Source organism: Armigeres subalbatus, chromosome 3 (genome assembly GCF_024139115.2).
Source record: "Armigeres subalbatus isolate Guangzhou_Male chromosome 3, GZ_Asu_2, whole genome shotgun sequence".
Lineage (NCBI taxonomy): Eukaryota > Metazoa > Arthropoda > Insecta > Diptera > Culicidae > Armigeres > Armigeres subalbatus.
Window position 1 is genome coordinate 364,916,536 of NC_085141.1, and position 22,653 is coordinate 364,939,188.

General features: G+C 43.8%; 1 protein-coding gene across 10 annotated transcripts in view; it reads right to left on the reverse strand.

The window, feature by feature from the left end:
* Positions 1 to 22,653, reverse strand: part of LOC134226322 (CD151 antigen-like) — a 335,335-nt gene that overhangs the window by 254,202 nt on the left and 58,480 nt on the right. The gene's annotated exons all lie outside the window — the stretch shown is intronic.

Genomic DNA, 22,653 nt, shown 5'->3' on the forward strand with positions numbered 1-22,653 from the left:
CTAAGTCCTTTCTAACACCAAATTACTTCAACTTATCCTAAAAACTTGTGATAATTTCGAATTCTGTCCCTTTTTTCTTAGTTGTGGATCTTCACGCTTTGGAAGAAGTCTTATTTCGGCCGGAGATACGGGTTTGACATCAGAACTTGAAGATTCATATGCGTACTTTTGCCCCACCGGTTCCTGCGTACTTTTACCCCACAGTCCCAAAAATTATCCAAGTAATGGTTTTGACTTCTTGGAAAACCAACCGGACTGGTGTTCTGTACCATAAAGTACTCTATACAAAAGGTTATCGAAATGGTATAATGTTCACCTGATTGAATAATATACTAATATATTATATATTTATTATTATTTATTATTATTATTATTTATTATTTATTCAGACGAAGGCCGAAGTGGCCTGTGCGGTATATAAGAGTCTTCTCCATTCGGCTCGGTCCATGGCTACACGTCGCCAACCACGCAGTCTACGGAGGGTCCGCAAGTCATCTTCCACCTGATCGATCCACCTTGCCCGCTGCGCACCTCGCCTTCTTGTGCCCGTCGGATCGTTGTCGAGAACCATTTTCACCGGGTTACTGTCCGACATTCTGGCTACGTGCCCGGCCCATCGCAGTCGTCCGATTTTCGCGGTGTGAACGATGGATGGTTCTCCCAACATCTGATGCAACTCGTGGTTCATTCGCCTCCTCCACGTACCGTCCGCCATCTGCACCCCACCATAGATGGTACGCAGCACTTTCCTTTCGAAAACTCCAAGTGCGCGTTGGTCCTCCACGAGCATCGTCCAGGTCTCGTGTCCGTAGAGGACTACCGGTCTAATTAGCGTTTTGTAGATTGTCAGTTTGGTACGGCGGCGAACTCTATTCGATCGGAGCGTCTTGCGGAGTCCAAAGTACGTACGATTTCCAGCCACTATGCGTCTCCGAATTTCTCTGCTGGTGTCATTTTCGGCAGTCACCAGTGAGCCCAAGTACACAAATTCTTCTACCACCTCGATTTCGTCACCACCGATGCCAACTCGCGGTGGGTGGCTCACATTGTCTTCTCTTGAACCTCTTCCTATCATGTACTTCGTCTTCGACGTGTTGATGACTAGTCCGATCCGCTTAGCTTCCCTCTTCAGTCTGATGTAAGCTTCCTCCATCTTCTCAAAGTTACGTGCCATAATATCTATGTCGTCGGCGAAGCCAAATAGCTGGACGGACTTATTGAAAATTGTACCACTCGTGTTAATCCCTGCTCTTCGTATTACACCTTCCAAAGCGATGTTGAATAGCAAACACGAAAGACCATCACCTTGCCGTAACCCTCTGCGGGTTTCGAAGGGACTTGAGAATGCCCCTGAAACTCGAACTACGCACATCACCCGATCCATCGTCGCTTTGATCAACCGTGTCAGTTTATCCGGAAAACCGTGTTCGTGAATTAGCTGCCATAGCTGGTCCCGATCGATTGTATCATATGCGGCTTTGAAGTCGATGAATAGATGATGTGTGGGCACGTTGTATTCGCGGCATTTCTGCAGTACTTGGCGAATGGCAAACACCTGGTCCGTGGTGGAGCGTTCGCCCATAAAACCCGCCTGGTACTGCCCCATGAACTCCCTTGCAGTTGGTGCTAGTCGACGGCATAAAATTTGGGAGAGTACCTTGTAGGCGGCGTTCAGCAATGTGATTGCGCGGTAGTTGCTACAATCCAGCTTATCGCCCTTTTTGTAGATGGGACACACGACACCTTCCATCCACTCCTGCGGCAAAACTTCCTCCTCCCAAATCTTGGAAATGACCAAGTGCAGCGCTTTAGCCAGTGCCTCACCACCGTATTTAAATAGCTCTCCTGGTAGTTGGTCAACCCCAGGGGCTTTGTTGTTCTTGAGCCGGCCAATCTCCTCCTGGATTTCCTGGAGATCCGGAGCCGGTAGAATTATGTCCTGCGCGCGTTCTCCCTGGTCCATCACCATACCGCCATCTTCGTCTGCCACATCGCCATTCAGGTGTTCTTCGTAGTGCTGCCGCCACCTTTGGATCACCTCACGCTCGTTCGTAAGAAGGTTCCCGTTTATGTCCTTACACATATCGGGCTGTGGCACGTGGCCCTTACGTGAACGGTTTAACTTCTCATAGAACTTTCGTGTGTTATTAGCGCGGTACAGTTGCTCCGTTTCTTCACGGTCTCGATCTTCCTGCTGGCGCTTTTTCCTCCGGAAAATCGAGTTTTGTCTGTTCCGCGCCTGTTTATATCGTGCCTCGTTCGCCCTCGTGCGGTGTTGCAGCAATCTCCCCTAGCAGCACACATGTTCCACATGAGTTATGGCAACTCATATGTGACCAGATTTAGTCACAATGAAGTTGCTGCAACCACTTTTGTCTGATTTGTGCTGCTCGGGCTCGCCCATGCTGCATTCTTCTCTTCCACTAACTGCTTACATTCGCCGTCATACCAGTCGTTTCTCTGATCCGGGGGCACCGTGCCAAGTGCAGCGGTTGCGGTGCTACCAATGGCGGATCGAATATCTCTCCAGCCATCTTCAAGAGATGCTGCGCCTAGCTGCTCTTCCGTTGGAAGTGCCACTTCCAGCTGCTGCGCGTATTCTTGGGCTAGTCTACCGTCTTGTAGCCGCCCAATGTTAAGCCGCGGCGTCCGACTTCGACGCGTGTTGTACACCGTCGAGAGTTTTGAGCGCAGGCATACTGCAACGAGGTAGTGGTCGGATTCAATATTCGCACTGCGGTAAGTGCGGACGTTCGTGATGTCGGAGAAGAATTTACCGTCGATTAGAACGTGGTCGATTTGGTTTTCCGTTTCTTGGTTAGGTGATCTCCATGTGGTCTTGTGGATATTTTTGCGGGGAAAGAAGGTGCTTCGGACTACCATTCCGCGGGAGGCTGCGAAGTTTATGCATCGTTGGCCGTTGTCATTCGATACGGTGTGCAGACTATCCGGTCCGATGACCGGTCTATACATTTCCCCCTTCCTACCTGTGCGTTCATGTCACCGATGACGATTTTGACGTCCCGCAGTGGGCATCCATCGTATGTCTGCTCCAGCTGTGCGTAGAACGCTTCTTTCTCGTCGTCGGGTCTCCCTTCGTGTGGGCAGTGCACGTTGATGATGCTATAGTTGAAGAAACGGCCTTTAATCCTCAGCTTGCACATCCTTGCGTTGATTGGCTGCCACCCAATTACGCGTTGGCGCATCTTACCCAGCACTATGAAGCCGGTTCCCAGCTCGTTGGTGGTGCCACAGCTTTGGTAGAAGGTAGCCGCTCGATGCCCGCTTTTCCACACTTTCTGTCCTGTCCAGCAAATCTCCTGCAGCGCCACGACGTCGAAGTTGCGGGGATGTAATTCATCGTAGATCATCCTGTCGCAACTTGCGAAACCTAGCGACTTGCAGTTCCATGTTCCAAGCTTCCAATCGTGATCCTGTATTCGTCGCCTAGGTCTTTGCCGATTATATCGAGTCGCATTATCTCTTATATTGTTCGTAATGATTGGTTTTCTAGGCGGCTTATTGGGCCAGCGCAAACCTCCTGTCTCGTCGGAGGGCCGTCGTGTCAGGGCTGTTTAGCGTCCCACCTAACACCAGGACTTGGGCTTGTGCGCTTTGAGCGGCACACGGTCGCTTTGGTGGAGCCTACTTGCGGATACATGCAGCTTTTTATAGAGGTTTAACAGGGCCCACTGTCAAACCCCACCACATCCTAGGCAAGCCCCACAACTCGCAGATGGCCTGGGGAGGGATCGTCAAGCCCTTGGACATAGTCCCTGCTGCCCGTGATATACTAATATATATAGTAATAAAATACTAGTTGCGGAAACCCAATTATTTATAGCAAAATGGCCAAAAAGTTATCTAACTCCATATCTCCCTTGTTGTTTATTCAAATCGTTTACAATTACACATGATAATAGTTGCCCAAAATACCTGTCAAACTGATGCAGTGCTGCTAGTTTATCTTTTTTTATTACTACAAAAAATCGAAAAAAAAGTTACCATTTTTAGATTCGTATATCATGAGGCTAACACGATGATACTTTTATGTACTGGAAGTCAAGAAAATTTCCAAACGGAAAAGTTTCTAGAATATGGTTGTTGTTCATTATGGTGATGTTTTTATCGATTTGGTCAACGAAAAGTGGAATTTTCTATCTAGATTCTGGTCTAGACTTTGGTTTTGTTACTATTGAATACGGAAATACGCATTATTGATCAAATTGATTCTTTTCAAGATCATCATTTATACTCAAACTCTCTTTGTTGAAATTTTTCTTGCACGTTGTGACGAGACATGCAAAGACATTTCTACTTTTTTCAAGTTTCAACTCTTATTCTTCTAATCATCACTATTAATCATCAATTTACAATTGTTCCTTAAGTGTCGCGTGCGCTTAAAATGGCGCTTAAAAAAGCATTCGAACGATACTCCAATCTTTCGAAGCTTAGCAACACTAGCTATTAATAAAATTCACCTAATTGAAATAGTGTCTTTTTTCCTAATCCACGCGGTAGTAAAAATTGTCTGTACAGTATTATTCCACTACATTACTTGTTCTTGTTATATTGAACAGTAATTAAGAAGAAAACCCCGGAATATTTTTCAACGACAACACTGGAATTATAGACTATCCCAAGACTACGCACAGCTGCTGGAAGTGGCACTCCCAACGGAAGAGCAACTAGGCGCAGCGTCTCTTGAAGATGGCTGGAGAGATATTCGATCCACCATTGGAAGCACAGGAGCCGCTGCACTAGGCACGATGCCCCGGATCAGAGAAACGACTGGTATGACGGCGAATGTGAGCAGCTAGTGGAAGAGAAGAATGCAGCATGGGCGAGATTGCTGCAACACCGCACGAGGGCGAACGAAGCACGATATAAACGGGCGCGGAACAGACAAAACTCGATTTTCCGAAGGAAAAAGCGCCAACAAGAAGATCGAGACCGTAAAGAGGCGTACCGCGCTAATAATACAGGAAAGTTCTATGAGAAGTTGAACCGTTCACGTAAGGGCCAGGTGCCACAGCCTAATATGTGTAAGGACATAAACGGGAACAATTTTACGAACGAGCGTGAGGTGAACCAAAGGTGGCGGCAGCACTACGAAGAACACCTGAATGGCGATGTGGCAGACGAAGATGGCGGTTTGGTGATGGACCTGGGAGAACGCGCGCAGGACATAATTTTACCGGCACCGGATCTCTAGGAAATCCAGGAGGAGATTGGCCGGCTGAAGAACAACAAAGCCCCTGGGCTTGACCAACTACCAGGAGAGCTGTTTAAACACGGTGGTGAGGCACTGGCTAAAGCGCTGCACTGGGTCATTACCAAGATTTGGGAGGCGTGTGTCCCATCTACAAAAAGGGCGATAAGCTGGATTGTAGCAATTACCGCGCAATCACATTGCTGAACGCCACCTACAAGGTACTCTCCCAAATTTTATGCCGCCGACTAACACCAATTGCAAGAGAGTTCGTGGGGCAGTACCAGGCGGCGTTTATGGTGAATGCTCTACCACAAATCAGGTGTTCGCCGCCCGATAGGTATTGCAGAAATGTCGCGAATACAACGTGCCCACACATCATCTATTTATCGACTTCAAAACCGCATATGATACAATCGATCGGGACCAGCTATGGCAGCTAATGTGCATTGCATGAATACGGATTTCCGGATAAACTGATAAGGTTGATCAAGGCGACGATGGATCGGGTGATGTGCGTAGTTCGAGTTTTCAGAGGCATTCTCAATCCCTTCGAAACGCGCAGAGGGTTACGGCAAGGTGATGGTCTTTCGTGTCTGCTAAATATTCAACATCGCTTTGGAGGGAGTAATACGAAGGGCAGGGATTGACACGAGTGGTACAATTTTCAATAAGTCCGTCCAGCTATTTGGCTTCGCCGACGACATAGATATTATGGCACGTAGCTTTGAGAAGATGGAGGAAGCCTACATCAGACTGAAGAGGGAAGCTAAGCGGATCGGACTAGTCATCAACATGTCGAAGACGAAGTACAGGAGAGGAAGGGGTTCAAGAGAAGACAATGTGAGCCACCCACCGCGAGTTTACATCGGTGGTGACGAAATCGAGGTGGTAGAAGAATTTGTGTACTTGGTGACTGCCGAAAATGATATCAGCAGAGAACGCATAGTGGCTGGAAATCGTACGTACTTTGAACTCCGTAAGATGCTCTGATCGAATAGAGTTCGCCGCCGTTTCAAACTGACAATCTACAAAACGATGATTAGAGCGGTAGTCCTCTACGGACACGAGACCTGGACGATACTCGTAGAGGACCAACGATCAGGTGGAAGATGGCTGGTGACGTGTAGCCATGGCCACTTCGGCCTTAGTCTGAATAAATAAAATAAATAAGCACACATTCCATTCATGCTGTGCAGTTCCCAGCTAATATTGTACTTATATTCAGTATGCCTATAAAATCAAATAATAATTTCAATGGGAATCTAATTTGATTATTGTTTATTGAATAAGGCGGGATATAAATTGATATAAGTAAAAATACAATGGAAGTATTAATGGTTTTTATGGCAATTGCTTGATGCAGATCTGGTAGTTTCAGGATTTGAAAGCAAATTTCGTTTTTGATTAAGAATCGTACTCCCTCGTAACCTTTGTCACGAGTTTTCTTAGGAAACTTGTAAGGGTCTGTTCACAAATTACGTAACGCAAAAATCCGAGTTTTTGACCCCTCCCTCCCCCTCGTAACAAAAAGTAACATTTTTCGCACCCTCTCCCTCCCCATATAACGCGTAACTGAGAAAATTTGGAATCCATTTTTTTTTCTTTCTCTGAAGCAGGTGAGTTTTGGTATTTATTGAAAACGGAACATGATTAAAACCAGGATATCAAATGCAGCTAGTAATAACTAAAGTAGAATTTGCGACCATCGCCATTCAAATTCTAGTTTAGCGGGACTGTTCTTTCGAGAAATACGAAATTCGTTTCGTTCTTTTACACATAATGGTCCCGCTATATGCTTGATTTCTGTAATGACTAAAACGATAACGATAGACAAAATTTAATCATTTTTAAAATGGACTGTTTATGTGGTTGAAGTGGTTGAGCTATTGCTATTGCTTAGAATGAAAGTGCCTCGAAATTTAGCAACCACTACTCGGACAACACTCGCTGTCCTTAAGGATTCCAAAAACATCAAAATAGCAAGTAAAAAACTACAAAGACTAGCATGGGACAATTATGCGTAGTATAGTAGTGAAGAGGAATGGTTGGTACGTATTCAATGATTCAAATGCTATTCATCGTCGTGATTAAGACATATTAGCAATTACTTCAATCAGTGATTAAAAAAAAGATTAACTTTTATTCGCGTTATGCGCAACATTTGCTAGTACCCACCCCTCCCCCAAAAGCGTTACGTAATTTGTGAACAGACCCTAACCTGGAAATTTGAAATCTTCTGTTGGTTTCAACCATATTTCTGATAGGAAAGCTTTATCTATTTTATGTAATTGAAGAAAGTTTGTTGGTAAAGTCCGGTTTGCAGTGGGACGAATGCTAGTTATGTTGTTTTGGAGAATGTTTAAATTTCTGAATTGGGACATTTGTGTATTAATGCTCCCGTTTTGATTTTTGTAAAATTTCCGGATTGATGATATCATTCAGTTGCTGGCTGATAGTGATAAGTAAATCGTGATTATTAGTTTGATTGTTTTCTTCGTTAGACTTTGTAATATTTTAAACTATTGATTCTTGGATTTTATTTTATTTTGGTTGAGTTTAGTGACATTTAGTTTTTAACCATTTCTATCTTTGGGTTGTTGACAATTCGGCCTAGTTCTGATTTTGTTACGTCATCCGTAGGCATCGTGTAATTTCTATTTTCTGTGTAGGATTTTTTCAGGGAGTTATTGATTTGTTGTTTTTGGGTGTCTTGATTTTGATTTGAACTAAGTTGCAACATTTCCGGAGTTTGGGTATTAACAGGTTGAATTTCAGGTTGGGTAAGGGATGGAAATTCGGAATTATCTTGAATTCTGTATTGAACTCGGGACGGAATCGGATAAAGTTTAGCAGCTTCTACAAAGGTTAGCTTATTGCACGCCATTGCTTTCCTGATATTGTCTTGTGTGTTTCTTTCTCTACAGCTGAAGTCTGAAGAACTAGCATTCAGAGATTTTCAATCTTGACCTTCATGACCCTCATTAGAGCAGTTGTTCCATCTCACTTTAGGCGACATACATGCTTTGAAAGAATGGCCATACTTAACGCATTTAACACAACATTTTATTGAAAAAACGTAGCAACCAACATCAAATGGTAGATTATAGATTCGCACCTGACGAGGAAGCTTAAATCTTGATAGCATATGTCGGTACCAAGTCCTCCTTTTGTAGTTTTTCAATTCTTTCCACTTTTGCTATTTTAATTCTTTCTGATTCAAGATTAGCTAGAATTTCTGATTCGGGGATGAATGGAGGCACATTTTTGATAACTCCGATGATCTCCTTGAACATAGTAGATAGGCACAAATATTTTGTATTTAATGTCGTCGATCAAAACTTTGGAATTAATTCGCTGTTCTGCATGTCGGGGATTAGCAAAGATTCTTGGTAGGTTATCTTGATATTCCGAAGGAGCCTGGCTATTTCCTTTTCGTGTATCGGTTCTGATGCTTCGTATTTGGGCTCTATCATGAATGTTTTTAGTTTTAGTGGGCCCTCCTTAGCCGTGCGGTAAGCCGCGCGACTACAAAGCAAGACCATGCTGAGGGTGGCTGGGTTCGATTCCCGGTGCCGGTCTAGGCAATTTTCGGATTGGAAATTGTCTCGACTTCCCTGGGCATAAAAGTATCATCGTGCTAGCCTCATGATATACGAATGCAAAAATGGTAACCTGGCTTAGAAACCTCGCAGTTAATAACTGTGGAAGTGCTTAGTGAACACTAAGCTGCGAGGCGGCTCTGTCCCAGTGTGGGGATGTAATGCCAATAAGAAGAAGAAGATGCATGTTTTTAAAACTCGATTTTTCTGCCAGCCATCTCCGAAGAAACCATTGCCATTTTTCTCATTATTGGATTCATCTTTTTTCTTACCTTTTTCTTTTCCTTGTTCCTTTTTTCAGTTTTGTTTGTCCCGTGTTCAATTTTGAGTTATTTGGGAGTATTGTTCCCATCCGTGTTCAATTCTTCCATTTTTCAGTAGCCGACTCGTAACCTGTCAATGATTCACTATCTTCTAGGCAGGGATGCCAGATACATTTTTTAAAAGTCTGTATCAATCTCAGCAAAATGTCTGTATTTGTCTGTATGGAGATTAGAACATACAGGAATTAGAAAATTATTCAAAAACCATGCACTTTTGAAAACGTAGAATATCGAAGTTTCAATAATCAAATAGTCATTGTAATACTTAGTCGAGTCAAGTACGAGATATTTAAGACAAGTAAGCTTTGCGCTTTCGAATAAAATACCTTTGGCTTCCTAACGGAACCTTTAAAGGCTTCGGAATCCCAAAAGGATATCCCTTATACAGAATGAGAAAAAAAAATCGACTCCACTCAGGTATTCCAATAGTATTCCTTTTGAAAGTCTAGAAGGAATCCGTTCGAAAGTAAAGTCCAAAATAAATTCGTTCAGCAGCCCAATAAGGTTCCGTTAGGAAACCCAAAAGAGCTCTGTTTTGGAAGCCTATAAGAATTTCGTTCAGAAATATAGAAGAATTCCTTCCAGAATCCCAAATAATTTCGTTCGGAAACCCAGAGAAAGAACTCATTTGGATTTACGAACCGAGATTTTTTTTGTTTTCTGAACAGAGCTTTTTTTCGTAGCTTTATTAGAATGATTTTTAAGTTCAGCACAAAGTTCATCAAAGTAAAGAAGAACTGAACGGAGCTCTTCTTGGCTTTCGGAAAGAACTCTTCTGGGTTTTTTGAAGCGATTCCTTTTGCAGTTCCAAGCAAAATCTTTTCAGGGCTTAGGTAGGAAATCGCTCAAGTATTTTAATGGGAATCCCTTGTTCAGAAGCAGGAAAAGATTCCGTTCAGAAGCCCAGAACGCTCCAATCGAAAGTCTAGAAGTATTTCTTTGGAAAGTCCAGAAGGATTCCGTTCGGAAGACCAGAAGTATTCCATTCGAGATTCAAGAAAGATTATGTTCAGAATCCCATCAGAATTCCGTTGGAAGAATCCTTTCGTAAGCCCAAAAGAATTTCGTTCGAAAACTCGAAGGGATTCCGTTAGTAAACCCAGGAGGATTGAGCATGAGCATGAGCATGAGCATTATGACCGCACAATTCGTAGTTGCTACTCCGTGATTGACTAGAACTTGCGAAATTGTACAGAGAACACAATAAATGGGGCTTGGGACTAGCTACCCATTCTCAATGTACACGTTTCGGGAGCTCAAATATCTAAAGTCAATAACGGCGCCGGCCACGTCCTTACGGTCATATAGGAAGAGGAGGATTGTTAGTCCGACTCTCGTTGCTACTAGAGACCGAGAACACCTCTGCATCTCCACGATTGTCTTGGGATAGGATATCGTTTTAGTTACAAAGGATAATTCATCTGGATTCACTTCGGTAAGTGATGCGATCTATGGGATGGGAAATAACACTCTCGCTGTCTGAAACTTTCACTTTCTGATTTATTCACTCACCCGCGCAAACCAGAACAAAATTACGACGACCGGCCGATCGTTTTGCCTTCCGCACAAAGCAAAACTAAACTTCGACGACCGGCCGATCCGCTTACTGAAGAAACACGACCGGATAAGAAACAAACTTTCACTTTCTGATTTATTTACTCACCCGCACAAAGCCAAACTAAACTTTGACGACCGGTCAATCCGCTGACTGGAGAAACACGACCGGACAAGAAACAAACTTTTACTTTCTGATTCATTTACTCACCCGCGCAAATCAGAGCAAAATTACGGCGACCGGCCGATCGTTTTGCCTTCCGCACAAAGCAAAACTAAACTTTGACGACCGGTCGATCCGCTGACTCGAAACAAGAGCCAACACGCACTGATCTAATTAACTTTACTACCGGCCGCGGAATGCAAATCACAAAATTTCGGCAAATCGCGCGATCGTTCGACCGTCCGAAACAAGAGCCAACACGCACTGAACTAATTAACTTTACTACCGGCCGCGCAATGCAAAACACAAAATTTCGGCAAATCGCGCGATCGTTCGGCCGTCCGAAACAAGAGCCAACACGCACTGAACTAATTAACTTTACTACCGGCCGCGCAATGCAAATCTCAAAATTTCGACAAATCGCGCGATCGTACGGCCGTCCGAAACAAGAGCCAACACGCACTGAACTAATTAACTTTACTACCGGCCGCGCAATGCAAAACACAAAATTTCGGTAAATCGCGCGATCGTACGGCCGTCCGAAACAAGAGCCAACACGCACTGAACTAATTAACTTTACTACCGGCCGCGCAATGCAAAACACAAAATTTCGGTAAATCGCGCGATCGTACGGCCGTCCGAAACAAGAGCCAACACGCACTGAACTAATTAACTTTACTACCGGCCGCGCAATGCAAATCTCAAAATTTCGACAAATCGCGCGATCGTACGGCCGTCCGAAACAAGAGCCAACACGCACTGAACTAATTAACTTTACTACCGGCCGCGCAATGCAAATCTCAAAATTTCGGCAAATCGCGCGATCGTACGGCCGTCCGAAACAAGAGCCAACACGCACTGAACTAATTAACTTTACTACCGGCCGCGCAATGCAAATCTCAAAATTTCGGCAAATCGCGCGATCGTACGGCCGTCCGAAACAAGAGCCAACACGCACTGAACTAATTAACTTTACTACCGGCCGCGCAATGCAAAACACAAAATTTCGGTAAATCGCGCGATCGTACGGCCGTCCGAAACAAGAGCCAACACGCACTGAACTAATTAACTTTACTACCGGCCGCGCAATGCAAAACACAAAATTTCGGCAAATCGCGCGATCGTACGGCCGTCCGAAACAAGAGCCAACACGCACTGAACTAATTAACTTTACTACCGGCCGCGGAATGCAAATCACAAAATTTCGGCAAATCGCGCGATCGTTCGACCGTCCGAAACAAGAGCCAACACGCACTGAACTAATTAACTTTACTACCGGCCGCGCAATGCAAAACACAAAATTTCGACAAATCGCGCGATCGTACGGCCGTCCGAAACAAGAGCCAACACGCACTGAACTCTCCGTTAGTAAACCCAGGAGGATTACGTTCAAAAGTTCACATAATTCTGCACGGAAATCCGTACGAACGGATGTCTTTTGGGAACCATAATGGAATTTTTTTTTGGCTTTCGAAAAAGTTCATTTTGTGTTTCAGAATGGATGAATTTTGGACTTCTTAATGGAATCTTTTTAGGTTTCACAAATGAATTAAAGAATCTAAAAAAGGAATCTCGTTCAGAAGCCTAAAAGGCTACGCTCGGATTTCCAAAATGTTACCGTTTGTAAACTTTATAGAAATCCTTACGAAATCCCATAACAATTTTGTTTGGAAACCCAAAATGGTTTAATTGGATAGCCCAACAGGATTATGTTTGGCCGCCCAATGTTTTCGAAAACTGAATGTCTGTAAAAGTCTGTAACTTTAATCAAAAGTCTGTATAATGTCTGTAATCTGTATGATGTCTGTATGCAAGACCAAATGTCTGTATAAATACAGACATGTCTGTATGTCTGGCATCCCTGCTTCTAGGGGTACTAGCAAATCCCCCATTCTCGTCATCACTATCTCTCATCCAACGAGGATCTTTCGATCGCTCGTGGTAACCAAAACAGTGTAAAACCGCCGAGAAGGAAGAAGTGAGAAATGAGAAAAAAGTTTAATATGTGAGATGTGAGAAGTGAGTAGCAATGAGGGGGAAGTAAGAGATAAGAAGCGACAAGTGGGAAGTGAGAAGCGAGTAGTGAGAAAGTGAGAAGTGAGAAGAAATAAGTGAGAAGCGAGAAGTGAATAGTGAGAAGTGAGATGTGAGAGGTGACAAGTGAGAATTGAGAAGTGATATGTAAGAAATGAGAAGTGAGAAATAATTTTTGAGATGTGAGAAGTGATAAGTAAGAAATGAGAAATAAATTGTGCGAAGTGAGTAGCAAGAAGAGAGAAGTGAGGAGAGTGAAATGAGAGAGCGAGAAGTGAGAAATAAGAAGGACGAAATGAGAAGTGGCAAGTGAGAGCCGACAAGTGAATAGTGAAAAGTGAGAGCCGAGAAGTTAATAGTAAGAAGGGAGTAATGAGATAAACATGTGAGATGTGAGAAGGGAAAACTGAGAAGCGAGAAGCGGTAAGTAAAAAGAGGAAAGTGAGAAGTGATAAGTGAGAAGTGACAAATGAGAGATTAGATACGATAAGTGACATTTAAGATAGAAAAAGTGAGAAGCGAGAAGAGAGAAGTAGGAAGTACGTAGTGAAAAATGAGAAGTGTGAAGTAAGTAGTGTAAAGTGAGAAGTGAGGAGTAAGAAGTGAATAGTGAGAAGTAAGAACTGAGAAGTAAGAAACGAGTGGTGTGACCCGAGAAGCAAAAAATGAGAAGCGAGAAGGAAGAAGTAAAAAGTGGATGAGAAGTGAGATGTGCGAAGTGAGAAGTGAGAAATAGGAAGGGAGAAATGATAAGTAAAAAAACGGTAGTGACTAGCGAGAAGTAAAATGTGAGATTTCGGAAGTGTGAAGTAAGGAATGATATGCGAGTAGTGAGAAGTAAAAGGTGGAAGCAGTGGAAAGTGATTTTTGAAAAGTGAAAAGTTAGAAGTAAATAGTGAGAAGTGAGATGTGGGTAATCAGAAGTGAGAAGTGAGAAGTAATATGTAAGATGTAAGAAGTGAGAAACAAGAAGGGAGAAGTGGGAAGGCAGAATTGAGAAATTAGAAGTGAGAAGTAAGAAGCGAGAATTGAGAAGTGAGAAGTGAAAAGTGAGAAGGGGGAAGTCAGAAGTGAGAGGCGAGAAGTGAATAGTGAGAAGTGAGAAATGAGATAAATATGTGAGATATGAAAAGTGAGAAACGAGAAGTGATAAGTGAGAGCCAAGAAGTGAGAAGCTATAAGTGAGAAGTGAGATTCAGAAGTAAAAAATTCGATACGAGACGTGAGGTGTAAGATGTGAGAAGCGATAAGTGAGAAACGAGAAGTGATAAGTGAGAGCCGAGAAATGGGTTGGAAACGACAAATGAGAAGTGAAATTGAAAAGTAAGAAATTCAATAGGAGAAGTGAGATGTAAGATGTGAGAAGTGATAATGGAAGCCGAGAAGTGAATGGAAAGAAGTGAGTTGTGAGAAGTGAGTTATGAGAAGTGAAGAGTGAGAAATAAAAAGCATTTTGTAAGATGTGAGAAGTGAGAAGGGTTGGAAGGTAGGTTGGAAGGTTGGAAGGGAGAAGTGAGGTGTGTGATGTGAGATGTGAGAGGTGAGAAGCAAAAAGTAGAGAAGTGAGAGGCGAGAAATGAAAAATGAGAAGTGAGATGTAAAATGTGAAAAAATGAGATAAAGATGGGAGATGTGAGAAGTGAGAAGAGAGAAGTGTACCACGCGAATTTGACGTCACACGTTTCATTGCTTGGATTGCAACTGTTGCGTCATGCTCGTTTAGCTACACTAGTTGAGAGTTCGTTTGGCTACCCTCGTCTTCGCCTCAGCCTGCCGATAGAACCTACAGTGTCTATAATCTAGACTACTTTCCGATTTGGGTACAATATTTAGACCACTACCCGGGATGTGGGTGGTCGTCGAGTAACTCGATAATATTATTGAGTTCGCAAGCGAAAGGCAGAACATCATTAATAAACTGAAACAGAACCTGCTGGTGTTCGAGTCGTAAGCCAAGAATAGGACGCTTTTATCAGCCACCCGGGAGAAGCGAGAAGGCCGACAAAGGTGCCACAACTGAAGCCTTATCCTTCCTTGGAACATCGACTATGGCAGAAGAGGCGATTGATTTACCGACTTCTTGGCCCAAAAAAGCGAAAGGCACCAACCAAATGCAAGTCACCGGGCCGCAAGAGGGTACCTACCGGCCAGTGCCATCGGCACAAGGCACCGAAAATCTCTGGCAGCTGGTCAGTAGCTCAAAGCGGAAGTCGAGCGCATCTCGACCCGCAAAGAAAATTAAGAACATAGTAGAGGCCTTGCTGCTCAAAACCGCTAAGCATAAGTACGCCGACGTCGATGCAGGCGACCGAAAAGCTTTCGGCGCTGGAACAGGACGCACGAAGCGCCAGACGCACCAAGTCTGGTGAAAAGATCTTGGTGCTGAAACGTCTTGGGTAACGGCGCCGAAGTGAGGTCATTAGGGACGGAAGTGACCTTCCAGTGCAAGCAACTGGACGAGGTCACGAACGCGGACGACGTCGTCTCTGCCGTCAGAGAGCAGTGCGGTACAAAGGTCGTCTATTTGGCACGCAGCTAGCCTACCCTAGTTAATGGAGCGAGGGATGGTGAAATCGGCTGGTCAGTAAGCCCAATAAGAAAACTGGACTGGTACTATTGGTGCTTAGAGTCGGGATATAAGTCCTACGACTTTAAGGGCCCAGACCGTAGCAACCTGCGTCGTCATTGTGGTTGAGAAAGGCACAAGGCGCAGGAATGCGATAAGTTACCAAAGCGTCCATCTGCGCCAGCAAAAATCAAGCATGTAATCACGTTATGGGTGGACCTTCGTGTCACATCGGAGAGGAAAACAAGAAGAAGCCACGCAAGCAACACAATTGAATCTTAACCACTGTGCATCTGTCCAGCAGCTGCTGTGGCAGTCGGTCTCGGAGTCGAGGACCGATGTCGCTCTCCTGTCCGACCATGTACCACAAAGAGCAAGCAATTTAGTTGAAACAGGTCGACAGACCTTTGTTTATGCGTGTAGATCGAAAGGCCTTGCTGCAGGAATTTCTTGGAGAGACAAGAAACTATGCTGTGTACACATTATACTCTATCTACAATAAGGAACATGTACCATATATGAGACAGGTCGACAGACCTTTGGTTACCCGTGTAGATCTTAAAGCCTTACTTAAGGATTTTTTTTGATAGTCAAGAAGTTATTCTTCATACACTTTCTATACTATGTACCACAAAGAGCATGCACCATATTTGAAACAGGTCAACAGACCTTTGGTTACGCGTGTAGATCAAAAGGCCTTATTTCAGGAATTTCTTGGATGGCCAAGAAGTTATTCTTCATACACATTCTATTCTATGTAGCCCAAGGAACATGCACCATATTTGAAGCAGGTCGATAGACCTTTGGTTACGCGTGAAAATGGCGAAAAACCGTTTATTTTTATTTAAAATCGTTATTTACGCGGTTTATGGGATTTACGCGATTTTCGGAATTTACGCGGTTTTTTTAACGCGGACTTTTTTCAAAAAAAAAATTCCACGCTGTTTTTAAAAAAGGTTCGGGAACACGTGAAAACCACAAGAAAACGATTTTTAGTGAAGTCGTTTTTACGCGGTTTTGATTTACGCGGAACGTATCCCCCGCGTAAAAACCGACTCCAGTGTATTTCAACATAAATATTGTATATGGCAAATTAAGATAACCTTAATTAGTCAGAGACCTTGACGCACTGCGAAATCGTGTGCGAGATTGGACTGTGATAATCATTTACTCATTATTATATGTACATGAATATAAGTTCCGTAATTTCGGTTAATTAATCACAGTTTGACTCATTTATCAATAACTTATAACAGAATTTGAATACTTAAATTGTGTGCTGAACTGGTTGTAAACATGAAATCCAATTAAAATCTGTTGAACTTTTGTAAAGATTGAATTGTGCTCAAAAGTAAAATTCGATAAGAATTTGTTAAACGTCATTGGTCTTTTTTTTTGTTAGTTCTGTTCCGTTTTTCATTTTACTGAACATATATTCATCTCATTGCAAAACAAAGAAATAAAGCTCCAATCTCGTCGCTTCTTTTTGCTAACACGCGTGCTCACTGCTGAAAAAATCACAAAAATAAGAAACAAACCAAATTTTTTTCATGGCTTTGTTTCGATGGGATGGAAATAGGAGCTATGGGATGAAGTGCCGAACCGTTCCCCTATCTTAATTGTGCATATGCCTTTTTTAACAAAAAAATTTCGGACCGCCGAGTTTCCGAGTAATATGCAAATTTGTCTTGTTTATTTTTATTTAGTCTGAACTACCTGTCACGGAAATCTTGGCCAAACTGTGTAACAACATTCAGCTTTTAGTTTTCTTATCTGGCGGTTTTATCTCACAACAGGTGAGACTGTACGATGATAATATGCCGCAAGGTCGTTGCGATGATGAGGTTTAAGTAACACTGTGGGCGCGCGCCTAAAATCCTCATAACAACACAATCAACGAAAAAGAGAACACTCGAAAAGGATTTTCGCATTGTTATTTTCGTTCCTTCTCAGCTAAGAATTAATATCGTTCAAGTTTTCTGGAGGAATAATATATTATGCTGGGCTTCCTTTGGACGCTTTATTTCCATGATTCAGAATCACTAAACCGTCTATGCGAACAATACTGCAGACTTTTCTTATATTCCAAGCATAAACAGCTGTCTTTCGATCCAATTCGTGTTGAACGGTTCATAACCATCAGCGTTCATTCACGCTCATGAGAAAGTTGTCACACTCGTTTAAATTTAGTGCGACCCCCAAATAAGACCAAACTACTCTCCTGTGCGCCACCACCCTATATAGTAACAAACGAGCTACTTATGTAGCCAATCACTAACCCACCATCGTCTCACCGTCAAGTCGGGTTCATTCACGCTGCACTTTCTGCTACCGATTGCAGATGGTGTGCTGAAAATCGACCAGCATTTTTTGCGTCGTTTGCCTTAGCCTGGAAACAAGTGAAGAAAAAAAGCGTCTTTTCTCCACCTTCACCTTTTATCATCGATTACGAGTGGCTGATTTTGGTCTGTGAAATCGTTAAAAAAGGGCGCGAATAACCGCCCTGCTTCCTGCACCTGGAATCAATTTTATAACCATAAATCAATTTCGATTTCAACTTTTCCATTCAGCAGTTTTCCAACAAAAAAAAAGGCTTCAGATGGTGGCAGGACGGTTCAACACTTTCCGAACACGAACCGAAAAGTGAAACGAGTAAACTTTTCCGCAAGTTTATGCCTCAAACCATAACACAAAACATGCCTCTGGACCATTGCGCCCGTCCATCCATTCGCTCATCGATCCATCGTCATCCGACTGACTGAGAGGCAGTTTCTTATCGGTCAAAATAGCAGCGGTCGGTACTGACGGAGCAGTAGCTTAGCAATGCGGCGGCAGAGTTGTTTACCGGAGGCAACATACGTACAAGGCTCACAGGACTGCCTTCATTCATGTTGTGTTGCCGCAACAGTGTTCCAAAGTTTGACCTTCATACACACCGGGATTCGATACTGTTGGGGCGGACCGATTCGGTTATGCGATGGATGAGAAAGCGTGTGCTCATGCAAAATGCACTTTGAATGTTCAAAATTTACTGGAAAAATAGTAAGATAGTACAAGTTATTTTTAAGGGGTGAAATGAAAATGAGGAACCAAACACCTGAGTAAAACAAATAACAAATGAGACTTTAACAAATGAGTTAATTGAAAATAATAATTCCATCCGCGAACCATCGCTATTTCTCCTCTCCGACCCAGAACATGCGGAAGAGGACGTTCCAACAAATTCGCTACTCGTGCAGCATAGATTGATTCGTTCCATGTGGAGTAAGCCAGCGATCCGCAGAATCAGCGATCCAACGGAAGGCAGACTCTTTTGACACCTAGGGCTAATCGGTGTATTTTTGCGAGAAGTAAATGGATATTATAAATTAATTTCGCCTGCCTCCCGTCGAGCTACGGGAGCGCTACTGCAGTCAGTAGCATAATGCAGTTGGTGTTGCAGCAAAGCATCAATAACCACGAGGCGTGCGATACGTGTCTTATTTAGAGGTGAGCGATTTTGGAGGCGTGGGCAACATTCGACGTTCAAATGGAGGCGGTTCTGGGTGCACTGAAAGTTGATGTTTCACAAAGCGTTTGTTTTTAAAACAAAATTTTAAACTTTCCATAAAAACCCTGCATTAAGGCACTTTGTCACTAAATTTATGAATTGTATTTTAAGGCGAATCCCGTTTCAAATAAAGTTATTTCAAGAGTTGAAAAGCTCTATTCACAATACCCGAGTAGCACACATGTTTTAAATCAGTTGCCGGAATTTATATGTGAACGAATTTGGTCAAAATCAAGTTGTTGTAACTAGACCTGTGCGCCGGTCATATCATCGGCGGCGGCGGCGTGATGGTTACTTTTGCCCCGGCGGCACGCCGTTGAATTTTATCGGCGGCGGCGGCAGCGACGTGAACCGGCGTGGATGAAAAATTCAATGATTGGAAAAATCAATTTTAATGCGGGTTTTTGGATTCATGCGGTTTTGATTCACACGGTAGGAATCGCCCGTATACAAATCGACTTCAGTGGATTAAAATTGCAACATTCTACGTTTGCCGATCATCAAGCAGCACATTCAAAATAGTCAATTGCCGGCGACACTAATCAATACCTGATTTCAAAATGTTATTTATGTTAAAATGTTATGATCAACATAAATAAAAATAAATATTAGCTGAGTAAGACTGGGGATAACCAACCAAATTTAATATTTTTCCTGAAATTTGGTTAAATATGCCAAACAAGTTCTTGGTGTAGTCCCTGAAGGAATTTCTGGAGGAAACTAGATTTTTTTTAGGAGATTTAGGATTTGTACAGACATTTCTAAGTAAAGTTCATAAGGAATTCCTTCGTAAAACTCTATAAGAATTCCTACAGAAATTTGTATAGGTAGTCTTTCTGAAATCCATTCACGTTCTCTTTGGGAAATTCCTTTAGTAGAGCTAATCCTGCAGGAATTCATTCGGAAATTTATTCAACTATGAACTAATTTCCGATGGAATTCCTTAAAGAGTTTTCCAAAAGAATTTCCAAAGGATTTCCTGAAGTAATGTCGGAAAAAGTTTATGAAGACAATTCGGCACATTTTTGAAGAAATTTCCGAAAAAACTTTGGGAACTGAAGGAATTCCCAAAGAAAAATCAGTAGGAACCCTTCCGGAAAATTTCGAAGAAATCCTCACAGACATGTTCAAAGTAATTCCTAAAAGAATATTGAATAAATTTTCAAAGGAGCTTTGAATGAATATCTAAAAGGCGAAATTCCCATACAAATCTTAATGTTAGTATTTCCCTTTTTAATCGACTTTAGTAATAATTTTTGCATGAGGAATTATCATATAAACCCGTCGGAAACGATAACGAACATATCTGCTGAAGGAATCAAATAAATCCATCCAGCCGTTTCCGAGTTATGCGGATACGAACACAGACCATTTCATTTTTATTATGTAGAAAGATAAGCGTATTTCATAAAATATATCGAACCACAAAATAAAATTGTCTGAAGTTTTCGTTATTTCGTTAAACTTTCCTATTCGAATTAATTTTATACATCAAGCTTCCCACAAGAGGTGTTTTGAAGGCGTCCAAGCCTCTTGAAAGGAGGCTTCCGAGCCTCTTGGAAGGAGGCTTCCGAGCCTCTTGGAAGGAGGCTTCCGAGCCTCTTGGAAGGAGGCTTCCGAGCCTCTTGGAAGGAGGCTTCCGAGCCTCTTGGAAGGAGGCTTCCGAGCCTCTTGGAAGGAGGCTTCCGAGCCTCTTGGAAGGAGGCTTCGAGCCTCTTGGAAGGAGGCTTCGAGCCTCTTGGAAGGAGGCTTCTGAGCCTCTTGGAAGGAGGCTTGAGCCTCTTGAAGGAGGCTTCTGAGCCTCTTGAAAGGAGGCTTCTGAGCCTCTTGAAAGGAGGCTTCGAGCCTCTTGAAAGGAGGCTTCTGAGCCTCTTGAAAGGAGGCTTCTGAGCCTCTTGAAAGGAGGCTTCTGAGCCTCTTGAAAGGAGGCTTCTGAGCCTCTTGAAAGGAGGCTTCCAGCCTCTTGAAAGGAGGCTCTGAGCCTCTTGAAAGGAGGCTTCCAGGAGCTCTTGAAAGGAGGCCTGAGCCTCTTGAAAGGAGGCTCTGAGCTCTTGAAAGGAGGCTTCCTGAGCTCTTGAAAGGAGGCCTGAGCCTCTTGAAAGGAGGCTTCCGAGCCTCTTGAAAGGAGGCTTGAGCTCTTGAAAGGAGGCTCTGAGCCTCTTGAAAGGAGGCTTGAGCCTCTTGAAAGGAGGCTTCTGAGCCTCTTGAAAGGAGGCTCTGAGCCTCTTGAAAGGAGGCTCTGAGCCTCTTGAAAGGAGGCTTCTGAGCCTCTTGAAAGGAGGCTTCTGAGCCTCTTGAAAGGAGGCTTCTGAGCCTCTTGAAAGGAGGCTTCTGAGCCTCTTGAAAGGAGGCTTGAGCCTCTTGAAAGGAGGCTTCTGAGCCTCTTGAAAGGAGGCTTCCTGAGCCTCTTGAAAGGAGGCTTCTGAGCCTCTTGAAAGGAGGCTTCCAGGCCTCTTGAAAGGAGGCTTCTGAGCTCTTGAAAGGAGGCTTCTGAGCCTCTTGAAAGGAGGCTTCCTGAGCCTCTTGAAAGGAGGCTTCTGAGCCTCTTGAAAGGAGGCTTGAGCCTCTTGAAAGGAGGCTTCTGAGCCTCTTGAAAGGAGGCTTCTGAGCTCTTGAAAGGAGGCTTCTGAGCCTCTTGAAAGGAGGCTTCTGAGCTCTTGAAAGGAGGCTTCTGAGCCTCTTGAAAGGAGGCTCTGAGCCTCTTGAAAGGAGGCCTGAGCCTCTTGAAAGGAGGCTTCTGAGCCTCTTGAAAGGAGGCTCTGAGCCTCTCGAAAGGAGGCTTCTGAGCCTCTCGAAAGGAGGCTCTGAGCCTTTCGAAAGGAGGCTTCTGAGACTATCGAAAGGAGGCTTCTGAGTTTCTCGAAAGAAGGCTTCTGAGCCTCTCGAAAAGAGGCTTCTGAGCCTCTCGAAAAGAGGCTTCTGAGCCTCTTGAAAAGAGGCTTCTGAGCCTCTTGAAAAGAGGCTTCTGAGCCTCTTGAAAAGAGGCTTCTGAGCCTCTTGAAAGGAGGCTTCTGAGCCTTTTGAAAGGAGGCTTCTTAGCCTCTTGAAAGGAGGCTTCTGAGCCTCTGGAAGGGAGGCTTTTGAGCCTCTGGAAGGAAGGCTTCTGAGCCTCTTGAAAGGAGGCTTCTGAGCCTCTTGAAAGGAGGCTTCTGAGCCTCTTGAAAGGAGGCTTCCGAGCCTCTTGAAAGGAGGCTTCCGAGCCTCTTGAAAGGAGGCTTCCGAGCCTCTTGAAAGGAGGCTTCCGAGCCTCTTGAAAGGAGGCTTCCGAGCCTCTTGTAAGGAGGCTTCCGAGCCTCTTGTAAGGAGGCTTCTTTAGCCTCTTGAAAGGAGGCTTCTGAGCCTCTAGAAATGAGGCTTCTGAGCCTCTTGAAATGAGGCTTCTGAGCCTCTTGAAAGGAGGCTTCTGAGCCTCTTGCATGGAGGCATCTGAGCCTCTTGAAATGAGGCTTCTGAGCCTCTTGAAAGGAGGCTTCTGAGCCTCTTGAAAGGAGGCTTCTGAGCCTCTTGAAAGGAGGCTTCTGAGCCTCTTGAAAGGAGGCTTCTGAGCCTCTTGAAAGGAGGCTTCTGAGCCTCTTGAAAGGAGGCTTCTGAGCCTCTTGAAAGGAGGCTTCTGAGCCTCTTGAAAGGAGGCTTCTGAGCCTCTTGAAAG